Source organism: Falco punctatus (assembly GCF_963210335.1).
Source record: "Falco punctatus genome assembly, chromosome: Z".
In the NCBI taxonomy this organism is placed as follows: Eukaryota; Metazoa; Chordata; class Aves; order Falconiformes; family Falconidae; genus Falco; species Falco punctatus.
Window position 1 is genome coordinate 61,065,079 of NC_137586.1, and position 12,308 is coordinate 61,077,386.

Consider the following 12,308-nt stretch of genomic DNA (forward strand, 5'->3'; position numbering starts at 1 on the left):
CTTAGTTTCAGAAGAATGAGCTGTAAAGAATAGCTTCAGGTAATGAACTGATTTTATTGCTATAAGCTTAAAACAAAGCAAAATAAAAGCCAGAAGAATAATACTTCAGATTTCATCCAGGAATATATTCTGCATGTATATTCCTCCTGCTGATGGTAAGCAAATTCAAACAGAAGCTTAAGAATATGCCTATACTGAAAAGTATAGACCTGTTTCAAGCCAATTTGAAGATCAGTATAAAATCTTTAAAATCCCATCTTTTACTAAATATAATACCACAAATTTCTACTTTGGGTAATGGAAAACACTAGCCAAAGTAAATAATGAATGCAACTCTAAAATGTATGTTAAACAGAAGAATCGTACGTAATAAATGTGGTTAAAAAGCTATATTTAGATCAATGAAAACAAGGTATTTTCCACACACAAATTTGGTTTACAGCATAAAATAGTTTGTATAATTGTCCAAAACATATATACATACAAGTTTATTTTTCAAAATTGTGCTCCCTTTAAGTGAGTTATTAAGTAAACTGCTAACTTAAAAAGACAAGGAATTCACTTACAAGGTAATTTGAATTTGAATCGGTAAATAACACCCACACTTGAAGTTACATTATCTATTTTCAACCATATAAAGTACATAAAGCTATACATATTTATTTCCCTGTAGGAAAAATAACTCAATTATGTCACAAACTACTGTTACCAGTTTAGCAAGTAATATAGGCCTTTGCTGAAAGTAACTTTGCTCATTTTTTTAAGAATGTTATTTGAAAGGCATAAATAATTCAGAGAGCAATATGATTATCACTCAAATTAATATTTTCCATATTGCACTCAAATTGGTATTTTTAGGTACATTGATGCAGTTTTCTTCTTCTTTTTCAAAATTTATGCTTGTAGTAGACTGAGAAGGGACTCTGGGGACTTTTGGAACATTCCTTCCTATTCCTGTGCTTATTTGAATGTGTTTCTCTCACTTCCCTAGCAATCACATACCTTAATTTATTCAGGGAAGAAATACCTAAATTTTCAGTTGATGCAAGTTAATCATAAGTAGTGTTCCACCTGCAAATACCTCAGACTTTAAAGGCAGGTAATTTATTGGTGTGTTTCTGCTGAGATTGAAACCAGTGGTGTGATGAAACACTCTAAAATTCCTACCAAGGAATGAAAAATAAAAAGCACATCAGACTCTTGTGCACGTGCAAAAATCATCTGTGAATAGCAAAATAAACACCATTATTACTCCTCTTTGGTACTGATATGTTATTATATTTTCTAAATGTAAGTCAAAGGATTGAACAACTGAAGACCGAGATGTCAGTTTTGATGTCGGCTTTACCCTCTGCAGAATAGAAAATAAAGAGAATTCCCTCTGTATGATCATTACATTGTCCTCTAAAGGTTTTTCATAATTGCTAGCAGTTTGTAATAACAGAAATATATACATGAGCAGAGGAAAGCCTCTGTTTTGAAATCTCATACTTCATTGGATTCAATTGTTTGGTCCCATTAGCTGTTAAGGCTTCTGTTTTCCCATTCATGACCATAGGATCCAGGATTTCAGGAGTTAAATCACATCTATTTCGTGTACATGTACATGAATATGTAGACATCTATCTATGCTATCTTTGGGACTCCAGATAACATATAACCCATTCTTGCTACCTTTCTTTGCCTTCCTTTTTCTAATTTACTATGTAGTGATTGACCTGATATTTTGCACTGGAAAAGTAGATTAAAACCCACAAGAACAGTGTTATGTTAGTGAATATCATAAAGGCTTATAAGGAAGGCAAGATTTACAGGGAAAAATCTTTTACTTGAAAATACAATATATCCACAATATATCCAGAAAAAGTTCAGGATTTCAGGTGCACAAGCCGTTTTCAAGTTTGAAACAGAAAAATTGAAATCATTGCTGCTACAGTGTTTTCTGTTACTGTTACCTAAAAGATTACTATTTCTCTTGGTAGATGGCAAATTGCACAAAATCTAATGTTTTAATGTATAACTTCTGAGATCATAGTTGTTTTATAAAGCAGAGCTTGTATTTTCTTTGGATTTGTTAATAAGCAAAATCAATTTTCACTGAATAATCAGTGCCGCTTCATTCAGAGACCTTCAGTTACTGTTATGAATTCACAGATTTTTTCTGACAAGGTGAAGAGAGAACACCGGTCATTTTACATATTGTAGCATAGTAAACAATCTAAACTAAACTATTTTTAATGTTATTTTTATTGGATAATTATATTATGATAGCAATTACATGCTGAAGTCTGAAGTGGTCACGCTGAGCCAGATACCAGTCAAACAGAACACCTTGCTCAGCTGATCCTAGAAGTGTAGCCATAACTAGATATCCTGAAACAACCTTGGCTCATACTGAGTTTGGGTTTCAGTAATGATATGGGAATAGCTTCCTTCCTGTACCAGCATCTTTATCACTTCTAGGAACCTGGGACGAAACCCAGACCCCACAGCAGTTAAAGTATTGGTTAGCTGATTACTTGGTTTCATTCTTTTCTATTTATTGAACTGTATAGGCTGCAAATAAACAGATCATTACCAGTCTTTGAAATGTCTACAACAGCATAACTTCTCATTAGGGTTATTTATGTCATTAATAATTTCTATAATAATTTTAGAAGCTCCATTCCACCATTTTTATCATATAAGAGGTCCATGCACTGCTGTCGTGATGTTTGTCACACAACTGCCTGGGAAAAGCTGAATGATATCAGCAAGTGCTCCTTTTGTTTGAAATGACAATTCTCTTCAGTCATGGGGTGTTCCCACTCTTACTCATTTCAGAGTACTTAACATAAAAGTATGACATTAGTGGGAATTTATGACAGAATCATGCTGATCCATTTAGCAAGGATTAGCAAAAATGAAGTGGCATTTTTTTGCTGTTAGCCTGAACACTACTGACACTGCATTCCAGATGTGCTGTTCTTTTCTCTACTTAGTGGGAGACCCTGCTTTTGCAGTACTGCCAAACATTTGTGAAGACCTTACCAGCATACTGGATGTTTACTGAAGAATGAGTACCTGGGCTGTAGGGAAATATCCACATTAATTATGCTAGCTCCATCAAAGCCCAGTCTCTCAGCCCACTGAGATCTTCTCTTCTGGCTAACAACTCAGTCAATATCTTCTCTGATATGCCTCTTCAGATCTTCAAGGTAATATTTTGCTGTAGGCAATGTGAGTTGGAAAAAAAGAATTTGAAAAAGTTAATTAGAACAAAGTATTTCCAGTTTACTTTTGTAAAGTGCAAAATACCAAACAAAGTTGTATTAAAAAAAACAAAACAAAACAAAACAAAACAAAAAACCTGGGCATATATATTACTAAAGCAAACCCTAAAGTTGTGAAGGACCATGTCTTAGCAAAAGTCAGGACAGTGTTATGAATAAATTGCTAGCCAGAGAAGACAAATGGAACAATACTTAGTCATGGGCACAGTTTACACCTAAAGTTTTCACTTCACTTAATTCTGGTTTTATCAGTAGTAGTAAGCAACAATTTGAAAAATCGCAGGTGAAATTAAAATCATCTGGCCCCCATCAAAGCAAGGGTCCATGTAGCATGGTTTTGGAGTAGCTGGTCACTTATGAATGGGGAAGAATACAAAGGGACAGATGTAGAAATACTTTCCCAGAATACTCTCCTAGCCTTCAGCAACTCAGAGGGTTTCTGAAGTGGTGTCGTGGCAATAGTCTGTTGTGGATTTCTCTTCCATAAAGTTGACAGGTTGCTTTCTGGGGTCATGTCAGTTTGTAGCGTCCAAACCATTCTGAAGCAAGGAGTTCCCCACAGGCATTACTATCCTGCATAGTGAACTGGTATTTCACAGAGGCTTGAAGAAGTGTGAGGTTTTGGAGAGAGGTGTGGAACAGGCAGATGAGAGCTGAAGACTGGCCACAGTCTTTAATGGGAACAGCAGCTTACAGGATCAGTCAGACTGTGACAAGGTGGTAATAAAACAAACACTTTTACTGACTGACCGCAAGGCTTTTTAGATCTCTGTGTTCTGCCAGTGGGGTTAAAAAACTTCTTCTGTTGCTTCTGTACATACATGTCAGTGTTACAAACCGAGGAGGAGGTGTAGGAAGAGTACTGCAGTTCAAGTGACTGCCCCTGGTGTTATCTTGGCTATAAAGCCTGCCTCTCTGGAATTTGTAATTTCAGATTTAGCTGTGGCTGACTCAGCTGTTTCCAACCCTGCAACTCTTTGCTGAACGGTTGAAAGGCTGAAAGAATCTGTGAAGACACTTGTCAGACAGAGGGCGATTTTCCTGTGGTGAATTCAACCTCCTCCTTCCTTCATCCATGCTGCTTCTGCTGTCATTGAAAGAATGTCTTCTAGGCATCAAGGGCAAAAGGGCAAGTGGAAATACCTCCTAGGGTCACCACTTTCTGCTTATACTCTTCATCAGGCTGGAGTGAATATGTGTTTGGGTTTTCTGCAGGTCTGTTGAAAGCATGCAGAATGTTTAAAATGGCTGCACAGTGATTTAATGCTACTAAAATTGACAGTCAGACAGGGCAGAAAGCTAGTAAGATGGGGATCTTTCCTGACAGCTGTAGAAGCCACCAGTGTTCTTTTGTTCAGCTTTACGGCACTATCTGTTATTGTCAGCATCATTGCTGGGATGTGACAATGTTTTTTTTTTTTCCTAACTGACTTAATTTGTGATATAAAACATTCCTAATAAGCTTGCTGCACATTCCAAGGGGATGGGAGACAGCAAGCTTAACACTATAAGATGCTTTCCACACACTGGAAAGAAAAGCTTTCAGCACAGTTTGAGATGAAGGTGAATGAATGCAACCAGACTCATTAAATTAAAGCATTTATGGGGGGCTGGGTAGATTAGATGCCCTTACTCACCTCTGCACCATGCTGTCATTCTTCTGCAGATAAATACAGAAAAGGCTGTACTGGAAGCATATATTTTCAGTGTGAGTGTTGTTACCACTATAATTATACTAGACCTTCATACGTTTATTCTTGTATTTTGTATGCTTTATGTTTTGTTTGGAAAACACACTGCTTTTCAAAATATCTCTGTACAATGTATATGCAGTCTTGTACTTCCTGGATCCAAATACACCTGTGCTCTTGATATCTCACTGTTCACTTCAAATATATACAGCAGGCATTACTTTTATACGTTTTTTCTTGAATAAACCCATATGTTGGCAGGGGAAAATGTTTTTGTTGAAGAGATTTTTTTTTCTTCCTTTATTTCATTTTAACTTCATTATTAAGATGAATTATAATGATGTTTAAAACCCTAGAGGCAAACTGGTTTCATTTGATTTCTTCTGGTAGATGAGAAAAAAAATGTTAGGAGTTGCAATCTTCTGTGAACTGTATCCCATACTCTCGAGCTTATGTTTTGCATGCACTTTTCAAACTAAAATTGATTCCTATCTCTTTAAAAAAAAATAAAAAAATCATATATTATGAGGAAACTAATACCTTTGACATTTTTTTAAAATTCATTGATAGGCACTCACAGCTAGGATGATGAGAGGAAGAGTTACCTTCTCAACTATTCATAACACGCTACATTCTTTCACACTTATTTTTATTTCTTTAAGAAGTTTTATCAAGCTAGAATACACAAACATCAGTGTAACAACTTTCGGAGGTAAATACTATTTAAAATTATGTATTTCTGACTTATTCTCTGCTTTATGTAATGAAACCCACCACTTTAGAGCAATCCAGCTACAAGCATTGGTAATGTGCACTAAGGTAAATGCAAAAAAACTTGCTTGCAGATGGAGGGGATAACCAGACATCTTCTACATTATATCAGTAAGCATTAAAATATTTTAATTATCTCAATATTTTAGTTATCTCAAATAGTATTGCTGTCTATAAGCTCCTATCTGAATCTCTGTATGAATTTATAAACCTTTGGTCTTGTGGCTTTTTATGGTATTTGATATAGAGACTAGCATAATTGTGTGTGTTTTGAGGTAAGGAAGGGTATGAATTGTTCCTTCTTCAGCTGTATTGCACTGGGACTTGTGAAGTTTGAACGCTTCCCCACCCCCAGCTCCAGTTAAAATCCCAGGTCTTCCTTTGCTGGTCTAATTATTAGCAAACTGCTTTTGCTAGATCAATGGGTATGCTTTCAACTCTAATAAGAATGGGGAAAAAGTATTCAAAGCTGATATATTTTTAGTCCTATAGTCTGATTGTTTTGTTTTGGTGTTTGGGTTTTTTTGGCTGGTTTTTTGTTTGTTTGTTTGTTTTGGGTTTGTTTTTTGTTTTTGTGTGTGTGTGTGTGTATGTGTGTGCCTCTGTGGTACAAAACTGTGGTATCAAGTTTCCTTCACATTCCAATTCAAATTTCAGATTTCAACCCAGCTTCTTTTATAACCTTTTTCTGTAAATCCTAAGGAATGAAATACCTGTTCCAAACACCTTTTTGATTTGTTTATTCCTGTCCCCTGTTCCAAATACAATCATGGAAACCTTCCTCAACCATTTTGGTGTTAGTCATGTTTTCCAGAATCTTTTCTGTGAATAGTTACTCAGACTGGTATTGAAATATAATTATCCTACTGCAGAACACAAAGGAATCTTCTTTCAGGCCTTCTACAAAGTGGTTTTAATTTTAAAGTCTTACTAAGAGTAAAAGAAAAACCATTCCTACAAAGATATTTCCTTATTAGACGCAGGCCAAACAGTAGTAATTTTTGCAAGTAAAATGAGCATTGAATTTTTTCTGGTGCAAAGTAAGAATAAAAAGGGTCTAAAGGAGTTACAGCCTGAAAACTTCCTGGTCAAAGCTACATTTTAATCACTAAAGAATGCTGGAGAAGCCAAACTAAATGCTCATTTAGCATAATGAGTTCACTGGGGAGAGCACAGGGTCTGTTAGGAGGGCACTCTGGCACTTTTACATACCACAGTTCCTCCCCCAGGATCAAAAGTTAACAAAAACATTGTCAAAGCTGGGACGGGGGTGGGGCTAGAGAAAATGAGCAGTCCTCCCCAGTAGAGGCAAAACCTTAAGACTAGTACCTCTGCTTTAAGCAGGTGAGTGCTTTTCATATGCCTTGAGTTCACTTAAAATGGCAGAACTCTGACATTTTTCTAGAGGTTTCAAGATATTAAGATATAGCTATGACTATTCAGTAATCACATTCCGACTTTACTTCAGCTGTAATGTACGCTGCTTAACACACCTAGTTGTCTTAACTCATAGTGATCAAAAAAAGCACTTGTAACAACAGCATGTGGCAAAAGTCACAGATACGTTCATAGACGTCAGATTGCATCAGGGGTCCCTAGTCTATGGAAACACAGAACTTGAAGTGGAAGCTTCGGCCCATTTGAACCACTACTTTGAACAACTCCATGTACTTTAGCAGTGCTAGGTCAGTGTCCTGAACTTAAAGATATTTTTGAGGGCTTTTTTGGGGTCTGCTAAAAGGCTGACATTATAGCAGCTTTTCAAAAGTGTTTGCAAAGAAAAGCTGAATAAACAAATCCTCAAAAATTTGGGGCTACATGAAAGCTTTCTTACTATGTTTTCATATTGATGCCAACTTTAAACCTGGCTTCATTTTTTCCCTTTACTATAAACCTTGTTTTCAGTATGCCTTCCAAGTAGACATTCAGTGAGAAGAATTACATACTAATGTTTTTGCTGCTTGCTTAAGGTTATATATAAATGATAAAGGAATGCATATGATAAAGGAAATCAGATTTGTACCTGGCCAATATGGGCTCATCTCCCTTTTCTGCTGAAATATGTCTTTGGCTAACGAAGACGTGTTTTGCACTCTACCTGAAGAACAGGTTCTTACCTTAATTTAATTATCAAAAGTTCCATTTCTGAAATGAGTTTCTGACTGGGATAAAACTGTAATCAAAACAATGCTGTTGTGATGGGACCGTTGTCATGAACTGGTGTCTTGTTGACTGACTAGGAAAAATAAAGTAGTTAAAATCTTATTTGGAATAATACTCATTTAAAATTACTCCATTCTTAGAGATAAAATTCTTCCTGTACCAGTCACAGCTGCTGTGCATGTAGCAGCTATTGGACAATAAACTTACAGTTAACACTTTTCAGATGTAGTCTCTGAATTGTTTAGCATTTACAGGAATAAGTAGTCACTTTTCATCTTGCATTATGAATCATCTAAACCACACTGGTTTTCTTTGGTAGACCCAAACTTTTGCAAATAAGACCACAACAGACAGATGAATACTTATTGTGCTGGGATTCAGATACTTCCACTGCTGCCTGCACTTTCATATGTGAAGAGTAACATCCAAAAAACCAAATCATTTTACTCTAAAATCTGCTATTATTCAGAGCAATCTTGACAGGTTTATTTTTAATACATGTAACTGAAGGTACAGAAAATAAGGAGATATGTATTAATATGTTTGAGAGCAGAGAAAAGAACGGCCACTAACACTGCATTTGAAATGGGGAGACAAGGTCACCTCAGCTTCTAAACTGACCTGTGCATGCATGCTGTGCTTTGATCCTGTCTTACAATTCCTCTTTCCATGCCCCAGTTCTGTGCAAAATAAATTAGGATTTGGAGGTTAAAAAGGAACTCTAGTGTGGCTTGGCAAGCTCACCACCCTGGGATGCATGCTCAAAACTCTTCAGTACCATGCCCTGCAGTTTGAACAGAGGAAGTTTATCTGCTTAAATTCTCTTTAGAGTACACAGGTAGAAGATCTAGTGTGGAAGGTACATTTGCCTCTTATATGGCTTCTGTTTGGCCATCAGCATGGTCAGCAAAGGAAAATGACTTTGCTTTTCTTCCTCCAGCCTAATTTTGGAAGTTCATAACTAAATACAAAATCCTAGCTGCCCTGTGAGAAGGTAAGGATTTTTAGACTTGAGCCAAGAACATAGCCCTCACTGTAAGAACTCTGTTCAAGAGACTTTCCTATGCCTGCTTTACCTCTGTCAAACAACTTTGTAATAGGGGATTCTCTAACAGGAGATGATCCATGGGGTGCTCCATACTGAAGAAGTAAATAACTATAACAAAGCTAAATGAATTCAGGCAACGGTCACTGTGTTCAGACACCTTCTAAAATGAATTTACTACATTTGGATCAATTAATACAGCCTAGAAAAAAATTGCTTAGGATTTTTGAGTGAATTGGAGAGATGCCTGGTCCTGGGACACTTGAGATTTTTTTGTCTACAGAAACCAAAGAGCGGGAGGGTGTTGAAGCCATAGCAAAAACCATTTCTGTGCTACTTGTTTGCACTGACACATTGTGAACAGAGTTAATCAAGAGAGAACAAAGTTATTGTTGAAGTTTGTTTTATTTGTCATTTACTGTTTAATTCTTGCCACATTTACCAAGCAGGAGTTTGTCTGTCTTTTTGCCACTGAAATTTTCTCTAGGTCTCTGACTTGGTCTAGGTAAGTGCAAAAGATTTGAAAAAATCTTGATGATTGAAACTGTGGTTGGGAACTCAGTCTTGTTATTTGCTGGACTGTGAACAGATGAACATTTTGTAAACATCTGTAGCAGTTTAAGCTACTACTGCCTTTACTACCTCTCTGCTATCGGCTCTAGCTCGCATGGCTGTGTCACTGTTTCTTAGTCTATGCCCTGCAATATCAGCAGAGCTAACAGGTTTGACCTGGCTTGATTGATATGACCTGAATCAGACAAAAACTCACATGAACTGCCCTGTTGACAAAGCCTTTTGGGCGGTAACCTTCAGAAGAAAGGAACCATTAAGAAGTAAGTGTTATAACCTAATGTTACTGCAGATAGATCTGGGAGAAGATCTTTGGCCGTGGAATTTGTTTTTAAAGAAAACTGAAACTCTTTGAATCTGGTCGTTGACGTGGTTGATGTTGTTTGACAGAATGACCACTGATACAAACACTATTTGACCATCCCTAGTAAGCAGACAAAGTAAGGAAACACCAGCACTTGCTGACTCCACACACCGGCTTTCCCAGTAACTGCTCAGGTGTTTTGCCAGGGTGGTGTTAAAAAGCAGTATGCAGCAGGACACAGCCTGCTTTGTCACAAGTAACTGTCAGTCACCAGGGTTATAGATCTAGCATTTTTCAAAAGCAGAAATTCATTTTTCACACGGTCCATGTCCATGAAGTGGATACTGAAAATCTCCCACAAGAGGTTCAGTAGTTTCCCCATGGGAATTTCCTGTTGTATGATGTATGAAAAGAAGCTGTTTTCTTAGAAGACAGTATCCTAGTTTTATCACACATTCTAACTGCCATAACAGATTTTTTATTACAAATCTTCTAGGGAAGAAAAGGAAAGTTCTGTTACTTTCAAACATAATTCTCTGTATCTTTCAAGACACCATACCCTTTCCAAATGATGTTTGCAAGGGTGTCAGCCAGAATAAAGGAGATTAAGTGCAAATCTGAGTCATTTCTTCACACAGACACAAGAACTCCACTGTGGTCTAATGAAACCTTTAAGTCATATAGAATTACATGATTAATACCTGCAGCAGTGTTAAGAGGTTGCCAAATTATTAATTACTAATATTTTCTTGAAAAGGGTATCCTAAAATCTTTTACACAACAAGCTTCGATACACTAGCACAGAAGAGAAAGTTTCAGTAGGTGAGTAGTGTCAGAGACACTAGCTTTTATTACATGATAGCCATTGTTAGTAAGTACACATACTTTTTTTATAACAATATATTTTTCTTTTACTGTTCCCTGTAGCATACAGGAATTTAGATTGCAGTGGCCAGCTGAGAGCAATGGAATGAAAAGACAGAGAGAGAATGAGAGAACTATCCCAGATTAGCAACAGCTGTTTAGGGAAGAGGCTTCAAGTCATGCACACATTCAGTGATATACATACAGTGGACCTACTGCAAAGAAAGATTTTAGCTGTGTAAGGGAATGACAGTCAGACACTCAGAAACACTAACCAAAGTGCTTAGCGTCCAGATTACCCAATCCTTCCATTAGTGACACAGGAGTAAAGTAATACAATTTAGATATATCAGATAGTTTTTGGAAGAAGTGCTGATTGTTTATATTTTCTTTACTTTCAATCCTCAGCAAAAAAATATTGTATTAGATTATTATTCCAGTCATCTTCTCACTACTTTACTAGAACTCAGCTTGAAAAAAGAGCTAAGTGTCAAATATTTTCAAAATAAAATAAATAAGGAAAGCAAGGGTAAGGAAGGGGTTGTTAGACCCTCACAACTGCTATTAGAAAGCTCTCTGGAAGCTAACCTGTGTTTATTCCAGTTTACAAGAAGGACAAGAGGGAAGACCCAGGAAACTACACACTTGTTAGTCTAAACTCAGTTCCTAGAAAAATTATGGAGGAAACAATATTAGGTGCTATTGAAAGGCATTTAAGGAATGATGCAATCATTAGGCACAGTTAACACGGGTTCACAAAGACAAAGCCCTGTTTAACTGATTTGATATTCTTCTATGATAAGGTCACCAGCCTAGTGGAGGAAGGAAATTTGGTGGATTACTTTTTGGATTATAGTAAGGCTTTTGATACTGTCCTTCACAGCATCCTTCTGGACAAGTTGTCCAACTGTGAGATGAACAGGTACACGGTGCACTGGGTGAAGAATTGGCTGAACGGCAGAGCTCAGTGGGGCTACATCTGGCTCTTGGACTTTTGGCTGGCAACCAGTCGCCAGCAATGCTCCTCAGAGCTCAGTCCTAGGGCCAGTTCTGTTCAATAATTTGTATCAATGATCTGGATGCAGAAGTTGAATGTACCGTTAGTAAGTCTGCTGATGGTACCAAACTGGGAGATGCTGTTGGCTTTCTCAAGGGACAAGAGACCTTGCAGAGGGATCTAGATAGATTGGAGCACTGGGCAATCATCAGTGCCATGAAATTTCATAAGAACAAATGCTGGACTCTGCACCTGGGATGGAGTAACACCGGCACAAGTGTAAACCGGGAGAGGGGTGCCTGGAGAGCATCCCTGCAGGGAGGGCGCTGGCGGTGCTGGTGGGCAGCAGGCTCAGCGTGGGTCAGCAGCGAGCCCTGGCAGCCAGGAGGGCAGCCCGCACCCTGGGGTGCCCCCAGCACAGCACGGCCAGCCGGGCAGGAGAGGGGATTATCCCGCTGTGTCCGGCGCTGCTGCGGCCTCACCTGGAGCACTGTGTGCAGGGCTGGGCCCCACCATGTAAGAAGGACGTGAGGGTCCTTGAATGTGCCCAGAGAGGGGAAACGTCGCTGGTGGGAGGGCTGGAAGGCATGTCCTGTGAGGAGCGGCTGAGGGCTTTGGGTTGGTCTGGTTT